Source organism: Nicotiana attenuata, unplaced genomic scaffold, assembly GCF_001879085.1.
Source record: "Nicotiana attenuata strain UT unplaced genomic scaffold, NIATTr2, whole genome shotgun sequence".
NCBI lineage: Eukaryota > Viridiplantae > Streptophyta > Magnoliopsida > Solanales > Solanaceae > Nicotiana > Nicotiana attenuata.
Window position 1 is genome coordinate 131,226 of NW_017671302.1, and position 19,647 is coordinate 150,872.

General features: G+C 37.3%; 1 long non-coding RNA gene across 1 annotated transcript; it reads left to right on the forward strand.

Annotated features, from left to right (window-relative positions):
- Positions 1–253: 253 nt before the first annotated feature.
- On the forward strand, positions 254–9,343 carry LOC109207399. Its single transcript, XR_002065001.1, has 2 exons — positions 254–700; positions 9,002–9,343. It is a non-coding gene; the product is annotated as an uncharacterized LOC109207399 (long non-coding RNA).
- The last annotated feature ends 10,304 nt before the right edge of the window (positions 9,344–19,647 follow it).

Genomic DNA, 19,647 nt, shown 5'->3' on the forward strand with positions numbered 1-19,647 from the left:
TCCTACTTGGCGATCCACGCCACTTACTAATCAAAACACGCTACGTCACCTCTCCATATCACTAAAACAACAGATACAATTCATCTGGATCGTTAATCAAAGTCATCAACGGTCCAAAATCAACCATAATTCCCTTTTACTTTTAAAAACTCCTAGTTGTTTTATCTCAATCGTCTGATCAAAATAATTCTATGGCCCCCGTTTTATCCTCAACTATTGATATAAGTGATCCAACGGCTCCCATACAATCTCCCATTTTTAACAAAGACTAACCTCAAACCGTAATCATTCTACCAAAGACTGGCCTCCCTTGTTTCCCCTTCCTCTCTTTTTTCTCTCATCCTCTCACACCGTGCTATCTCACAAACCTAGAACTAGATCGTGCAAAGTCACTCAAAGACAACTAAGAGCTTCATCATTTCTCTCTTTCAACCGCGAATCTAGTCAAGCCTACCTTATTCATCATCCAATTTGGAATCTCAATCCTCGAAACCCTAATCCTAGATGAGAAAGGGCGAGAACCTAGTCATTCCCCTCCTTTGCTCGTTCAAATCGACACATGCAACTACAGATCTATGAGATCTTTGATATCACCATGACAGTTCTTAGTCCAAAGGTCTATCGCAGTGACCAATGGATTTTGGTTTTAACTGGTGGGCCATTTGGCTTCAACGGCGAATTCATTCATCATTTCGAATAGGTAAACTCTCCTTCTATTTTTTTCCTCTGTTTTTCTCATCTTTTACCCTCTTTTTCTCATCAGTGTTTATCGTCACCTTCCAGTAATTTTTTCAAAATTCAAATAGAATCCTATGTCTTGATTGCAACTATAAATAGGGGGCTTTAGTGCCCTCATCAAACACACGAACTACCTTAAGAATCCTATTAAATTCTCCCCATTTAAATACTTTAAAAGTTCTACACTGGTTTCCTTTCTTTCGTTTATTTTTGCTCGAGTTCAACAACTGAGAATTGATTGTGAGCTTTGGTTCCTTAACGGCTAATAACTCCTACTTGGTTTGCTGCCCTGAAGAAGGTTAGTAGACTGCTGACCCCCCTTTAATTATTCGGTTATTTCATGTATTATCACGTAGTTCTATTTATTTGTTTTCTTCTATTAATCGCTTGCCTATTCTTCTTCATGACACTCATCGGCCAAGTATGTGACCTTCAATTTTATTTTTGCTGCTTGTGTTGTTCTTCACTTAATTAACTAATACTTCTTGCTAATTATTGTGTTTATTCCCTATGTTGTTATTTAAACAATCCTCTTATAGTGATCAGTGAGTTATGTTTCTCACACTTAAATTACCATTTTTGTATTGCTAACTAATTGAAATGATTTTTGTGCTTATTATTGTGATCCTTGTAAATAGCCCTGTTTAATTCCTTACGTGGATTGAATTAATTGATCTTTGTGTTGGAAACTATGTTTTCTATATACTATTGCTCTGTTAATTGAGCGATGCTTATTGATTTCCATACTTATATTATCATGTTGATTAAGCTCATTGAATGATGTTCATAAACCTTCATGTTGTCCTGTTTATTTAACTGAAAAAATACTCACGCTTATATCATTATGTTGTCCTGGTTGAATGATCCTCATGTTTATAGTATCATGTTGCTTTTGTTTAGATAATTAAAATGAACCTCATTAATAGTTATTCCTACATTACCATGTTAATTTGCTTGGTTAAATGGTTCCAATTAACAGTCCTATTTATGGTACTATGTTAGAATGGTTTATGTTAGCAAGCATGCGTGTTTACCATGATAACTTGAATAGAAGGGGAAGTATATGACAAACTTTGTTGGCATTATTTACTTTAGAGTTCAATAGTGATCTTGTTTGCCTGACTATAATGATGAGTTGCAATCACATGCCTTCTTTGCCTTAGCTAGCTGTAAGTAAGTGTTTCTTGTTATCTCATGATCATTTAACACTGTCCAAAAAGTTTTTCATTGATATATTTGAGTATTGCTAATCTTGATACCTTGGAATGTTTGACTGGATGTTGTTAATTCTCAATATGTATTATTATGTTAGATGCCATGACTAAAGAATTCAAATAGTGAGTCTGAAAGTTGAACTTCCTATTCATGCTTAATGTCCAGGTTATTCTGACTATTAGTAGGACCCTTTTGGTTGATTCTGGGTAATATGTTAGCATGGATTCTTAGTGTGTAATGAAGTCTCAACTATGTGCTTCTTGCTTGTTGTTGAAGGGGATTTTTCTTAGGCTGTTTTAGTGTTCTATAACTTACTTTGATAATCTAAACCTACTTAAAAGGAACTCAGTCTGATTAGATCCTTATAAGGCAGTAGAACTTTGATGAGATTTGATAAATGACTATATGTCTGTCCTTTGCTAACTACAGTTGCCTTTAGTACCACTTAGAGTGACATTGTCAAGGTTAAAGTTGTTAGTAACACAACAGGCATGACTATAGGGATGTATAGTTAATCACATAATTATGTATGCTTACAGCGACAATTCTAGGAGTATTCTACAAATGTTGTGCCACATAGAATGGTTCAGAATCAACCTCTAAGCCTTTGAAACTATTAGAAACTTTGAGAATTCACATGTGGTAACCTGTCCTTATGTCCCGTGTTCTGATAATGATCATAGTCTTATACGCAAGCATGTATTAGTTCTTGGCTGCTTATGGCTTTGTATTTCAGTGACGACTTCAGTTCCTACAATGATTGTCAGTCCAAAATTATTTGTGCCTTTGTGTGATTGGGTTCCCTGAAATATGTCATGCTTAGATGAGGTTGAAATACTATATGAAACTTTCTGCACTTCTGCTAATGTGTTTCATGTTGATTGTATAAGGCTGCATGGGCACCTATTTGGTTGAATGCTAGGTTAAGTTTTCATTTTTGCCTAAACCTCTGAAGAAGAGTGAGGTTCATTACTTAATGGTTTTTGGTGTGGTCTTGACTTTACTGGTGAGAAACCCCTCCCTGGCACATGCACTGCTCGGGGTTCGAGAGACCCTCGTGAACTCTGAAGTGTCAGGGGTCCATAGGGAACCTTATAAGTATATACGTTTCACCCTAAGCCCATAATCACTGACCTAAATTAATCCTTAGGGGGGTTCGCATAAAAGAAAATTTTGATCATGTTTATTGTAAACTTTATTTTACTTCACTTTTATTTGCACATCTCTTTCTCTTTTTCTATGCATGAATTACTGGGCCTGGTTTGTTCATTGAGAACTCAGGCCTAAGTTAAAAGAACTGGCTGCCTCGTGTGTCGTCCGTCAAAGCCTACTGTAGTTTAGAGCCTATCTGGGCATGATTAATTTATCCGCCCAACATGAGAGTCCAGCCCCCTTCTCCTTCATCTAATATTATTATTATTATTATTATTATTATTATTATTATTATTATTTATGGAATTAACATTGATATTGGATATTTATTTTTACTTTGATTATTTAGGACAAACTTTAGGTGAATCAAACATAATAAGGTAAAATGTGACTTTGACTGGAAAAGTTACTCGCCTTAATAATCCTAATATTTTTTCGGAATCTGGACGCTTTGGAACTAACAATTTAGCCACTAATGTTTACTCCGTTTTGCATACCTTTCTTTAATGAGTTTAATTTGCTTTAGGCACTTACACGATTCTAATATTATTATTATTATTATTATTATTATTATTATTATTATTATTATGGAATTAACATTGATATTGGATATTTATTTTTACTTTGATTATTTAGGACAGACTTTGGGTGAATCAAACATGACTTTGACTGGAAAAGTTACTCGCCTTAATAATCCTAATATTTTTTCGGAATCTGGACGCTTTGAAACTAACTATTTAGCCACTAATGTTTATTCCGTTTGCATACCTTTCTTTAATGAGTTTAATTTGCTTTAGGCACTTACATGATTCTAATTAGCATAAGGATGAACTACCTTTGAAAAGCTTTCAATAGTCACATAGGCAATGTGACATATGAGTTTTTGAAACAATTCGTACACATGGTCATGTCCGATTTTAGGAAAATGCTTGGATTTATGTCAAACAACTTTCCAAATAAACAAAAAAGGTACATTTTATTTTGATATATATTGGGTGTTTGTATACAGTTTACGTTTTCCAATAATCCATTATTTTCATAATCCTTATGGCATAGTTTTAAAAGAAAATGTTGCCATTATTAAAGAGGTATAAATCTTTTCTCAAAAACAAATGAACTAAAATATTATTCTCACTTATTCAAGACTTTCATAGAGGCTTGTAAGTTGCCTTAATAATTAATCAACATTTCTTTCCCCTCACCTAGCCTAAGTTTAAGGAACTACCTCAGGTAGATTTTGAGGGATGTCTAACACCTTCATCTTAGAATAACTAGAATCTTTTCCCGGATCTTATTGATTTAGTAAACCATTGGGATAATGATCTTCATAGACTTATAGGTACCCTAGTATACCTTTAAATATTAGGTGGTGACTCTTCCTTTATCAATTTCAGAGAAATCATGAGTTGTATTTTGTTTGACCTGTGCAATATAGGATGCAACATTTATTGTTTCACTTATGTCTTCTACCTTGATTGTTGTAGCTACATATATACCTCCTATCTTATTGTTACTGTTAGCTATGTCTTCTTTGGTGTTGTTATACATGTGAATAGTTGAAATGCACGAAGGGTGTTATCCTGCAATTGGATTTGACATACATACATTTGGTAAAGATGAAATAAATTCATGAAGGGTGTTATTGTGCTATTTTATTTGATATCTTGCACAAACCCTTTTTTATTATATGATTTTGCAGTCATGATTTATATTGGTTCACATATGTTGTTTCTTCCTCACAAACTTGATTTAGTGGAGAGGTTTGGTTGTTATATTTGTGAAAGATGGAGCCTTGCATCGAAGACGTACAACATTTTCGATTCAAGCAACCTTTTGTTCATGGTAGTTTAGGACTTCAATTCTATTTGTGTAAACTTTAAACACATGTTATATTTATTCCTCATATCAACCTTGTGAATCTAAATCATGGTGACTCATGACTTGTACTACTAGTCCTTAAGATAACTGTATTGATTTATTATGTAGTCTTTATTATTAATATTGACGATTTCACATTATAGTTGTAACTTATACTGTTTGGCTTACCTAGTGGGTTGAGTTAGGTTCCATCACGATGTGGTGGAATTTTGGGTCATGGCAATTTGGTACAAAGCTGTAGATATATAGGTTCTATGAGTCATGAGCAAATGTCTAGTACAATCTTGTGGATCGGTAAGATGACATCCACATTTATCTTCGAGAGGCTACATGGCATTTAGGAAACTCCCAATTCTTTCTTTCCTTATCATGTGTCATTGATTTATCTTGAAACCTATATCCTCAATTTCTTTCCATTCACTCGTATGTGATGTTGAGCACTCGGTATCAGCTGTGCACTAATGACTTGTGATTTAGTGGATGGGATGCGAGGGTCTATGGATACTTTATCATCGTCTCAATGGGTTGTACAATTTTGAGAAGTAGGTGTGTTGGTGGATGTTCCACTTGGTCATTTGAGGAGTACAATTAATTCTTATGTTTTGTTGACGAGTGTATACTCAAGAGGATTAATTGGTTGTCTAGTTGTCCTGACCCATAGGGTCATGGGAAGATGTCGATTTGAGACTAATATGTGGGTTATCCCTATGAGAAGATTTGAGGTTGTGTGTTTCGTATAAGGATTCTATTTATTGGATGCATATACTACAATTTCAGAGCACTTGAAGAAGTTGACTTGACTATCATAAGGAATTTACACTTGACAGACGATTAGAGTGTGTTGTAACTAGTTCTATGTGAGTTTATTAGGAGATTCAGCTGGATAACAACATGAGATCATGGCAAGTTAAGAGTATTGTGGTTTATCAGATGATGTGTTTGTAGCTCCATGCCAAGTGGAGGAATCTACCATCAACGATTAGGTCATATGGGCATGTGTTGTTATAGTTCCTGGACTAGGATGTGCTTGTGGATTATTTACAACTTGAAGAGGATGGCTTCGAGAATGATTCGAGCAAGTGATTGGATGAATACATGATGTAATATGCTACATTAGTATAGGAAAGTTGTGGAATGACCCAGGTTTGATATAGGGTGTGCAGAGAGAAAGGCTTTACTTGATTGTTTAGGGATGAGGTTGCGTCTTAAGTATTTATGTGCTAATGGAGCACATGTTGGCTGTGCATCGAAGTTAGAGCAGAGTGGATAACTCAAGAAGGTCTTAGTGGGTCCAAGGTTCATTGTGGTTTCAAAGGATTTCTATATTTTTTTGTCGCTAAGATCTGAGATTTGCATTGGATGGTGCCGAGACTTGCAGTATTCTATATCATTATTGATTCTATATGACAGTATTATAGAGTTGAAATAAACAATTTTGGCTTTGTTAAAGGTCTCTTCATGGCGAGCATTTCGGTTTGAGTTACTTTTGGGATTAACAATTTTTATGACTTTGTTAATTTAGATAGATCCAGTTCCGATGGCTTGGCTGTTTGCTAATGGGTTTCGAAGAACTCACGATAATTTTGACCGCAACTTGAGGTTGATGTTTTCTATGGGCATGGGAGGTTTGTTGCGTATTGCAATGTTCTCCTAGATTGAGTTACATGGAAGGTTTCTAGTTGATGGAGTGTTTATCCAACTCGTGATTCAGAGATGATGATAAGGTTCTCGTATTTTTGTATTGTAGCATGGTAGATGCAGTGAGTCATGAGGCACTAGTATTGTATGGACAAGGCTGTGGTTCAGTTTAGAAGAAAGGTCGGGAGTTTTAGACAGCATGGGTGATTTCAGATGTTTAAGAGGATGCTAGCACTATCATTGTAAGGCCCCATAAATTTTTTACCTAGGACCCGAAGTTTCATGGTGCCGAGGTAGGCTGATGTGTTTGAGGGTTGTTGAAAGGGTACGGACTTTTTGGGTAGTACAGTGCGTCAGTTAGTTGGAAGAATAGTTTTTGCAGAACATGGTACTTCTGTGGTCCACTATACGATCGCGGAATCACTTCACGGACATCAGATCGAGCGTAGAATGCAACAAGAGCAAAGCCATTTTTGAAGGTCATTTTGCGAGCGCATAACTATTTCGCGGACCGCACATTCGTCGCAGATTCAACATGAAAAATTTCGGAGGGAGATTTCGTGGTGCGTTATGCGACCTCATGACTATTCTGTGGGCTGCATAACAACCGCTGACTTGAGCAAGCTAGCCCAGTTTTGCGACCCTTTTTGCGGTCCATTTTGCAGGCCGCATACCTGATCTGTGGTGCACTCTGCGACCGCATAGTTGAGTTTGGAGGGTCCATTTTCTATTTTTATAACCCAACCCCATTTTTATTAAATTACTTTGGGGGTCATTTTGGCTGGTTTAAACGGCTGTTTTAGAGAGAGGGAAGTGTCTTAGAGAGAGAGAGGAGGAGGAATTCCCAAGTGCTTTGTTCATCAATCTTTTCCCCAATATTGAAGATTTAAGGGAATCACTCACTAGGCCACCACCTTCGGTAAGTTCTTGTTCTATATCATCCATGCAAGTTCGTTTCGAGTCTAAGTGGGTCAGGGAGTAGAAGATATGGCTTTCATGTATCAATTGAGGGGGGGGGGGGGTCTTGGAGGTTGTTGGATTACCTGGGATGAATTGTTGGTTAATATGGGTTGTGGGTGAAGGAAGTCCTCCATAACAGGACCTTGAAATCATATTGCACACCTAGTGCTTGATAATATGCCTAAATGGGATAAACCCATGAATCTCTTCCTAATTATGATTCAATTTTGTCATCTCTCTAATAGATTGAAGTCTCTAGGATTTTCGGAATATTGTAGTAGTTTAAAGAAAGCTCAAGCGAAGTATGTTCGCTATAGTTCTCTTGTAAAGTCGAATTCCATGATGTGCTCGTAATATTCAAGTGTGATTGGCCCGAGTTCCTCATTCCTACGTTACGCATCATTCCTAATAAATTTTATCATTCCAATTAAACTTTATGTTAAAGGATATACATATATATTCAAAATGTGTTCCAATTGCTCCTATCATAACATGATCTCCTTCGAGAATGTATTCAAGTATGAACAATGTATCAAAGGTGTTGTGATTTAAAATCATGTTCCAATTGCAAGTTATTGTGCCTGATTGTGGAAGAAAAACTCAATGTGCTCAAGACCCTTATTGCTCATACATATGCCTAAAGTCTTGATTTCAAATGGTCTTATTGTTGATAACGTATGATGATGCTTGAAAGTGAAAGAAGTGCATGTGAGATATAAAGTGGAGCCATCGTGCCAAGAATGAAAATTACACTTATGGCTAATAGTGCCAATGAAACGAAGAGGATGTGTGAAAAACTATGAAATGAACTGCAAATTCCTTGTATAATAAACGCTTTGGGAGTATCATTTAGTCACGGAGGAAGGGTAGGTTTAACTAACCCAACCCAGAAACTACACATGCCGGTATAAGAGTGGTTGAGGGTAAAATTCACGTATTGGTGTGATGAGATTATTCCCCTTAAATAGGATGAGATTGATGTGTTGAGATTATTCCCCTTAATTAAGATGAGATGATTGCTAGCGGAAAGTGATGTCGACCCATACGGCATTATGGTGAGACGACTTAGCTGATCGGGCTGAGATCAGACTCTATGTTGCGCACATGATGGTTTTGTGATTGGATGTCCTTAGGTGAGACGTCTTAGCAGATTGGGCCATGATCGGACTCTATGCTAAAAACACAGTGGTGTATCGGTACTAAAGATCTCCCAACCTAAAACTATTGATATTTACTTGGAAACTTATTTTGCTCTTAACTTGTTATTTTATTATTGTTTGAGACTCTCATTGATCCTATATTGTTTCTCATTTTAATGGTACTCGATTCTTAGAGAGGGTGTTTAGTCTCACATGCTAGTACTATTTCATATGCACTAACGTCCCTTTTGCCGGAGGCATAACATCTTTAATGGATGTAGGTGGTTCCATAGCAGGCGGCATCGATCAGTGATAGCAGTACACCCTCTTCTCAGCTGACTTGGTGAAGCCCACTGAATATCGGGGTCTTGTGTCTTTTGTTCCTAATGTATAGTGTTTTGAGGTATAGCCAGGGCCATGTTGCCGGCACCATCATTACTCTTTTGTATCCATCAGAGGTTCCGTAGACATAGTGTGAGTTATATTTTTAGTTGGGTAAAAGTCAAACCTGAAAAGTTCTACTTGTAACACATGTTTCCACTTCTAAACTATGAATATGTAATGTATTTTGAGAATTGCAAATGAAGTAACTAGTGATAATGAAATTGGTGTTATTCATGAAATCCCCTCGTTGTATAGAGAATGGTATATATCTTCACTTTATTCATGGGTAAGGTCGGGTAGAAAGTATCGAGTAGGCTTGCTTGACCAAGGTATCTCGGTTGAGCGATGGTTGCGCTCCCCGTGATCAGGGAATGAAAATCTTGTATCGCTTGAGAAGAGTGTGCGTTGGGGAAGGCACATTGTGTAATGAATTGTTGATGCTTGACTAGTATTTCAGTAATCACCTGGTTGGTAACTGCTGGTATTTATGTTTTTCTACGTGGCACAGAAGATTTATGGGAGTATTTCTCACGATGTGATTGTGTTTGAGTGATGTTCTAGTCATTTGAGTGGGTGAGTTGGAGATCAGGTATGGAGATTCATGCATTCTTGAGGTTTAGAGACTAGTTGTTCTTAGAGGCAAACTGTTCCTTGGTTGCTGACTGTGAATATATGTTAAGAGTTGGGACAACTAATTTATGTGTTGTGGTTTGGTCATCGTGTATTTTGGGAAGGTTATTTACCTAGTTTGGTATGATAGGAATTTTTAGTCCTAATGAGAATGTGTATTCTACATCGAATCAGGCTTCCTTACTTTTGCGCAACATTCGTTGTGGGTGTATCATTGGGCAGAATAGATGTTGTACCCGCCCTCATTTGTTTCATGCATTACTCTCTTATGCTATGATGGGTTTTTAGATTTCTTGACTATTTACATGCATGATGTGGTTTTGTTTAGGCTTTGTGGCGAGATTCGAGTGAGATGGCTCTTGGGGATGTTAAATTGTTTATTGAACCTTGGTTGTGGTTTTCTTGTCTATGGTATACTATACTATCCATTTCTCCGTGGTTATGGTCATCCACTTCGCGTGTTTGCTGTTGATACACATGTGGTTGTTGATTGTGAGCATTATGGCTCGAAGGGTATTCCATGTGGATCGGGCTACGTGCCACGACGGAGTTATGTTAGGATATGATTGTCTGTGTTTACTTCGTGTGTTTTCTTCTCACTTGTGGGATGAATCATAGCATTGTGCCTTGGCGACGGTCGATGTCGAACTTGTTGGATAGTTCTTTTATTTGGTTCTCTTTCCATCGTTGGTTACATATGAGTTGTTGCTTATTGGGTGCGAATCACATCATATGTGGCTCTAGGCGGCATTGGATGTCGCTTGTCGATCGAGCATCTTGTACTGGGTGAGATGAGGTTATTGGACCTTGAATTTGTGCAATTTCAACTCAGAATTTGGCAATAATCCCTGTCATACATGTTTCTTTTATCATTAGCAGTGTTGTGGAGGTTTGGAATAAGGTTTTATTTGATATGAGGTATATTGTCGGTATCGGGTTAGGTGATGAATTTCTATCGTGGTTAGAAGATTATGCTACGAGTATATGGGTTATATGGTATATTGCATGGTTATATATTGGGATTATGTATATGACTTGATGCATCTTGTTGGGATTTATACAATGTATCTATGCAAGAATCAAGACTTATAGGGAGTTCCAGAAGTTGGAATTTGGTCCTTAGGATTGTAAAGTAAATTAGGAGGAAGAATCTTCATTTAAGATTGTGTTATGGGTTTATAAGGGTTGAGGTGACGTGAGATCACCCATGGCTAGGTGCATGATAAGTTCTTACAGTGATTAGATGACTTTGGCATGACTCTTGGCACGTTTGAAGATGAATATATGTTTAAGTGGGGGAGAATGTAACGACTCAATCGGTCATTTTGAGTTCTATCATTTCATTCCATGATTTGAGACTTCGAGTGGCTTCATATGGTGTATTATAACTTGCGTGTATTGATTTGATAGAGAGATTCTCAATTTGGAAGCTTTAAGATGGAAGAGTTGACCAAGGTTTGACTTTTGAGTAAATGACCTCATATTGGTGATTTGTGATTCCAATAGGTTTGTATGATGATTATGGACTTGGGCGTATGTTAGGATTTGAATTTAGATGTTCCTAATAGGTTTTGGCTATATTTGTCGAAAGTTTGCAATTTGAAGAATTGGAGAGTTTGTAGGTTTGAACGGGAGTTGACTTCGGTATTATCAAGCTCCTATTATGGCTTTGGGGACCTTTTATAGGTTCATTTAAGTTATTGAAACTTGTGGGCAAAGGATGGTTGTGATCCGTAATGCCTAAGTGTGATTCACGCGCGTTCAACGAAGTTTGAAGGTTTGAAAGTTAAGAGAATAATCTTGATCTTTGATTATTGGATTTGACGTTATTTATGATTTTTTGAGCCTTTGGATAAGTTTGGATAATGTATTTGGACTTGTTGGTATGATTATACGGGGTCACGGGGGCCTCGAGTGTGATTCGAGGTGATTTCGAACCTTTTAAGATGAAGTTTGCATTGTTGATTTTCTTATGCCTTTGATGTTCTTCACGATCGCTAAGGGATAATCACATTCGCATAGTGTATGTTTGGAGCTGGGCTTGTGGTTGGCGTTCACGTGTCCAGTCATGCGTTTGCAAAGAATTTGCAGAAGGTTTACGCGTTCACAAATGAAAGCATGCGTCCGTGTAGAGGACGAGCGTGGCTGAGTACTGGGTATTTAGATTCGTTTTGTAGTTGAAACGATTGCGTTGTAGTTGACGCGTTCGCATAGTGTGAGTTGAGTGAGCTTTGTGATTGCGATCCCGTTTCTGTGATCGCACTGAAGGTTTGAGCAGGTGGTTGCTTTCTTCTTTGCGAACGCAAAGGATATCCCGCGTTCGCGATGGGTACACCTGGGTAGACTTTATAAGTGTTATATTTCGTGATTTCACCCATTTTTTTGTATTTTGAGCCCTACCTTGGAGGTAAGTTATTTTCACTTGAATTTTATTTTATATATTGATTACCCATGGGATTTTACACCTAAAACTTGGAATTTTGAGATGGAATTAGGGATTTTGACCTACACTTTAAGAGAGTGTACTTTGGGGATTTGGGTACTGATTTGGATTCAGTTTTGGAATCTAATTATATATTTGGACTCGGCAGGTTATGGGTCATCAGATTTTTGTATTGGTTCTGGATTTCGGTCACGCTAGCCTAGGTTGACTTTTGTTGAATTTTGGAAAAATTAAGGCTTTGTTGTTGATTGGAAAGAGGTGGTTGTTTTCTTCTTTGCGGACGCGAAGGATATCCCGCGTTCGCGATGGGTACACCTGTGCAGACTTTATAAGTGTTATATTTCGGGATTTCACCCGTTATTTCATATTTTGAGCCATAGACTTCGAGAAGAGGAGATTCTGAAAATCAATTTTACTACTACATTGGAGGTAAGTTATTTTCACTTGGATTTTATTTTATATATTGATTACCTATGGCTTTCTACACCTAAAACTTTGAATTTTGAGATGGAATTAGGGATTTTGACCTACACTTTAAGAGAGTATACTTTGGGAATTTAGGTGCTGATTTGGATTCAGTTTTGGAATCTAATTATATATTTGGACTCGGCAGGTTATCGGTCATCAGATTTTGGTATTGGTTCTGGACTTCGGGCACGCGGGCCCGACTTGTCTTTTGTTAACTTTTGGAAAGATCAAAGCTATGTTGATTGGGATAACTTTCTAAGGCATTGGTTGACTTCTTTGATTGATGTTGGCTAATTTCAAATCGGTTAGAGGTTCTTTCATAAGGTAATGCGATTATGGAGCTTTGGCCTAGCACGTATAAGTAAGTGTCTTGCCTAGCTTTGATTGAGGGAATTTTTGCTACTAATTAATGATGTTTGCTACATGCCGCGGTGATGTATGTATGAGAGGGGATGAACATAAATACATGTGTCATGTGCATTCATGCTCAGGGTATATTCTAGATTGCTCTATGCCTTATTTGATTTTATGTTCTACTTCTATGTGTTATTCAATTAATTGACTACTTGAGCACGATAAATGCAATACCTAATGTGAGGCTAATAGTATCTTATTTGGAGCATGATGATTTATTTTGGGGGTTATTATTACACTTGCTAAGACGTGCTCACATGTATATTGTGAACACACATATACTTGCTATTCTTGTGTTGTGCCTTTAATTGAAGTATGACTACTTGATTTCCTTACTCACATTAAAGACTACAAAATGTCTTTTGATGCTTATTTGGGGCATGGTGATAATTTGGGTTACGTACTACATGTTGGGTCTGTGGTCAAAAGAACATATAAGCATACATCATACTTATGGATCATCCCTTGTATACATGCACATGTCCATGCATGGTTATTTCTCTATCCACGTGCATTGTAAATGCTTATTTTCCAACTCATATGTATACATCACTGCATATGATTTTCGAATATGGTCTATGGTGTGTCATAAGGTATTTGCCGTGCGATTGTGATGATATTGTGGCACGAGGTCTTTGCCGTGCGATTGTGATGATATTGCAGCATGAGGTCTTTGCTATGCAATTGTGATTTTGACTATGCACATGCAGCAAAACAAGGGTGGAATTCTTGAGTATGCACATGTGGCATAATAAGGTGGCATTCGTGATTATGCTCATGTGGCGCAATAAGAGTGGCATTCTTGATTATGCACATGTGATAGAATAAGGGTGATATTTCACTGTTGACGTTCATGTGGCAGTATGAGGTTGAAATTCTTGATTATGCACATGCATTCTTTATGATTTTCATGAATTTCACATGTCTTATACATATTATCCAAGCATATCATTTATATATGCTAGTCGACGCAATCTTCATATACATTGGACGTGTTAGTGGGTCGGTGGACACTCAAAGGGTGTTTCCCTGCTTCTTGACATTATGATATTTGCACGAAGGGTGTTTTGTGCAAGTGAAGATGTGAGTTTGTAGCAAGAAAGGTGTTTCCGTGCAGGCTAGGACGAGAGACATGCATTATACTATGTTATCTTTCCTTCACATATATACTAATTCCTTATTCTAAAGTTGTTATTATTGAACTTATGCTTTCTACCATGCTTGTTGTTGTTACTTCTATGTCTCCTATCTTATTATTAGTGTTAGCTATATGCCTTTTACTTTATTTGTTGTGGGTGTTGCCGTGCCATTTGATTTGACATAAATGCATATTTTTAGTGAGGATGAGTTAAACGTACAAAGGGTGTTGTCGTGCGATTTGATTTGATATCTTAAACATACCCATTTTTATTATACGAGTTTGTAACCATGGCTTATACTGGTTCACGTATGTTGTTTTTTTCCTCACACACTCTATTTAGTGGAGAGGTTTTGTTATTATATTTGTGAAACATGCTCATTATTTCTTTTATTCGATCTTTTCACTATTAGTTATCTTTCTCCTTGCTATTTCCCTTGCCTATGAACCACACAGGTTATATTAAGTGAGAATCTTTTGACTTAAAAACCTTGTCACTACTTCACTGAGGTTAATCAAGATACTTACTGAGTACATGGGGTCGGTAGTACTCGTACTATACTTCTACACCTTGCGGCGCAAATTCTGGAGCTGAGTAGTTGTGGAAAATGGGGCTTTGCACCAAAGACGTCAGTGTTCTCGATTCAAGTTTTCTCTTGTTAATGGTAGTTTAGTACTTGTAACGGCCCGACCAGTCGATTTATGTATTTAAGCCCCATTTCTCCTATTTGATGTTTCCCGTATGTGTATTTTCTTCTATGTGACTTGTGGATGGTTAGTTTTATTTCGGGAAGGTTTTGGATTGAACTAGAACACTTAGTTCCTAGTTCAGAAGCTTAATTTGGAAGTGTTGACCAAGTTTGACTTTTGTGTATTTGACCTCAGATAGGATTCTAATATTTCCATTAGGTTCAGATGGTGATTTGGACTTAGGCGTTTGTCCGAATTTAGATTTGGGGCTTCTTAGGTTGATTTGGCTTTAATTGGCGAATGTTGGCAATTTGAAGGTTTAGAAGTTCATAGGTTAGACCGATAGTTGACTTTGTTGTTATAGATGTCTGTTTGGGATTTCGAGCCTTGGAATAGGTCTGTCTGGTGATTTGTGATTTCTGTGTAAAATTTTGGTTCAGTACGAGTTGTTTAGGCATGTTCGGCGTAAGTTTGGAATTCAAAATTTTGGATTAGTTCATTGAGTTTGAATTGAGGTGTGGTTCATGGTTTTGATGTTAAATTTGTGTGACTTGAGGCCCAGAGTAGGCATATGTTATGTTTTGGGATTGGTTGGTGTGATTAGATACGGTCTTGGGGGCCTCGGGTGTGTTTGGGTGATTCCAGACCATTTTCCCTTGTTATGAATTTGGTGGTTTCCTGGTGTTCTGGTGTTCATCGTGATCGTGGATGGAGTATCGCGACCGTGGAGTGTGTTATGGTGACTGATGAGTTTTGCTCTTCGCATTCATGATTAGGGTGTCGAGTTCGTGGATCGCGGTGGGGTAGTGGTCTTCGTGTTCACGAAAGGGAGTCACATTCACGTTGAGGAAAGCCGGTTGGGTGGTGTTATGCATTCGGCCATCGCGTTCGCGTGTATGATACTACGTTCGTGTAGGCTTAGTGATGACGTCCATCCACTACTAGAAAGTAAATGTACACTGTCGCATGCAATATAATATATCCAACTATGAGGCGGGGTCGAATCCCACAGAGAACAATAAGTGGGCGATTAGGTGTGTAAGAGAATTATCACTTGTTATGCTAAGCTAAACACTTAGAAATGGTTTTTGAGAAATATTTATATCTTAATGCAAAAATGTAAACTAACCTAGAAAGAAAGTAAAATGATCAATGGCTACAAGCATGGATACACGGAGAATTACACTCAAGTAACGATCAAATGTATTTCACAATTTTACAAATTTGAGCAAGTTTATGTTAATTAGCCTCGGGTAATAATTCTTTATTAGCTTCTTCCAAAGACTAACAAGACTTCCTAATTGAATTATCCCTACAATAATTAAGAGAATAAGCACACCCAAATATGCGTACAAGTAGTTCATCCTATCCCTAGGTAGAATTTATAAAGTGAGGGTTAACGTCTCAAGTTCTTGTTAATTAATCTTTCCCAATTTTAAATTATCTTTTCCAAAACTAGTTCGAAGTTAATGGGCTAGTCCTAGGGTTAGATAATCCATTTGGCAACATTAAAGAACAAGAATAATTAAAGAAACAATAACTCACTTCCATGTAAATATAAATCGTTCAATACATAAGCACAACAAGATATTTAGTCTACACTTTAAATATGAATATCTCCATAAGCAAAATTCAAGTGTTGAAAAAAATACTACACACTTAGATATTTAACACAAATCAAGAAAATGAAGAAATAAACATAAATGGGTAAGAAATTCTCAACCAAAAGCTTCAAATCTTTAAGACCCAAGTGTGTGTGCAAGAACCCTAGCTCCAAAACTTGCGATCTCTTCTCAAGAAGTGTCAAAGATGTCCAGAGTTGCCAAATATGTATTTCTAATAAGCTAGGTCGTGTATTAAAGGGCTTGGAATAGAGAAAATGTAAAATGCCAAGTCTGTCCAGAGCTAGAGCTCGTTGGCCGCACCTGCGGAAAACTCATCGCAGGTGCGGTACTGCAAAAGCACGAAAAATACTTGCAGATGCGAGTCTTGTGAAATTTGCCTGCTCCGTAGAAGCGGATATGTCGCTGCAGAAGCAGCTTCGCAAATGCGGACATCAACTGCAGAAGTGGTTCCGTAGAGGTGGATTCTTAATCGCAGGTGCGCTTCCACTACAATTTCTCCTATTCCGTAGACGCGGCTTTTTCTCGTGGGTGCGGGCCCGCATAAGCGGGCACTCTTCCGCAGATGCGGTTTCACTGAAGCAATTTTGCACTTTCCTCTTTTTGCTCAATTCCACTTCAATTGACTTCAATTCTCTTCAAGACTCATTGTTCCTAAAAATCTAGCAATGCACACCATAAATCACCTCATTTGATAATTAAAGGAAACAAAAACTAAAGAAAAGAGACTAAAATAAATGGTAAAATCACCACTCATCACTTAGCAGAGTTAGGCATCACGTTCACATGGGAGTCTTGCATTCACAAAGAAGGGACACCATCGAGGCAAGAGCTCGGCCTTTGCTATCGCGAAGTGGGTCCCGCGACCGCGAAATGTATAACTGGACATATATTTTAAGTACTCTATTTTGAGGATTTGAGCCATTTTATCATATTTTGAATGGGAGCTCAGATTTGGTCGATTTTTGAGGGAATATTTACTACTTGAATTTGGGTAAGTATTCTTAACTCGAATTTGATTATTGTTCATGATTCCATCTTTTATTTTAGCATTTGATTGATGAATATAAGTGAGGAAAATTAGGGATTTTGGCATAAGTTTTCTAAAATGAAGAATAGGGATTTGAACCCAGATTCGGAGTCGGATTTGGATAAAACTTGTATTATTGGACTCGTATTCGAATGCGTGTTTGGAATTGATGACATTTTTCAGGTTTCAAGAGGCGGGCTTGAGTTGACCTTTTGGTTGACTTTTTTATTTTGGATAAAGATCGGAGCCTTATTACTTGGAATCGATTTCTATAGCCGTGTTTGATATTATTAAGTTGTTTTTGGTTGGTTTTGACCTGTTCGGAGGCCGCTTTAAGTGGAAAGGGCTTGGTAGAGCATTGATTTGGCTTGTTTGAGATAAGCATCTTGCCTAATTTGGCCGTAATTTCCTATTTGTGTTATGTGAAAAGCGATATGTACGCGAGGTGAAGAGCGTATACACGGGTGCTACGTGTGGTTTGTAATAGCATTAGACCTTAGGCTATCAATATTCCTTAATTTGAGGATGTATTGTATATGAAACCTACATAATCACTTGGTGGCTATGTGTACATGATCACTACACTTGTTTTAGCCGTAGTAATACTTCATTTGTTAAATACATATCCGCATTTTGTTTATTTTTCATGTCCATGTGCACTCTGTTGATAAATTATGAACCCATATCCAGTGATTATAACTTTGCATTATTGTTTGTGATTTTCTAGCACATGTGGATATGTTGAGCGGATTGTTGGGTGTTGGCACGAGGTTTCTACTATGCGATTGTGATTGAAGTTGTTGTTGTGATGGGAATATTATTAAACCAAAGCAATATGGCAACATATTATTATTCTGTCAAACGGGAGATATAAGGCCGGATATTGTTAAAGAGGAGGGACAAGGTAGGATATTATTATTTTGTCAGACGGGAGCTACAAGGCGGGATATTATTATTTTGTCAGGCGGGAGAGACAAGGTGTGTTATTGTCGGGGTGGAGCGATACGGGTGATTATTGTTATTATGACAAAATTGTGAGCTCGAGGTGCCATATGTTTGTTTTCTGATGACTTGTTGTCAAGCTTAACGCATACTTGTTTGATTTGTTATCACATGTTTGGAAGAGGTTGTTGATATTGTCTCTGCTATATATTCTGTTTTCAGTTTTATTTTGATATATTGTACATGCTATTTGACTAGTGAGTATCACATGTCTTGAACCTCGCCACTACTTCACCGAGGTTAGTCTTGATACTTACTGGGTACCGACTGTAGTGTACTCATAGTATATTTTTACAAATTTTTGTGTAGATCTAGGTACTTCGGATCGAGGGATCGCTAGAGAGGCATGCTTGTGCTTATTGGAGACTTCAAGGTATCCTTGCTATTTCGTTCGCAGGCCTCAAAGTCACCCTCTTTACTTTGTGTCCGTTATTTATGTATTCCAAATAGTATTGAACTCTTCGAGACTTGATATGTATTCCATTTAAAGCTTATGACTCAGTACTATCAGGTTTTGGAAAGTTGATAATTGCATCCATGTTTGGCAGTATCATCGTATTTCACAATTTTTTATGAATTTGAAGTTGTTATATTTTGGTTGACATCATTATGTGATAAGCTTACCTAGTCTTAGAGACCAGGTGCCATCACAATCCTTGTGGTGGGAGTTTGGGCCGTGCCAAGACTTCAATTATATTTGTCTAAACTTCAAACAGATGTTTTAATTCTTCCTCAAACCAACCTTATAAATCTAAATCATTGTGGCTCATGACTTATTGTACCAGTATTGAATTCTTTTGCAGTCTTTATTATTAATATTGATGATTTCTCATTATAGTTGTAACTCATATTGTTTGTCTTATCTAGCCGGTTAGGTTAGGTGCCATCACGACTTGATGGGATTTTAGGTCGTGACAGTATTTCAAATGAGATCGCATAATCTTCAATTTCAAATAAGCATACCTACCTGTGTATGATGACTTAGGTGGTGAATTACTATCAATGTAAAGGTCTTCAAGTCTAGTTTCCAACCCAATAAACTATTCGTTAGTCTGATCTTGGTACAAAATGTTATGCATGTTTTACTACGGACATGCGCGGTGCCC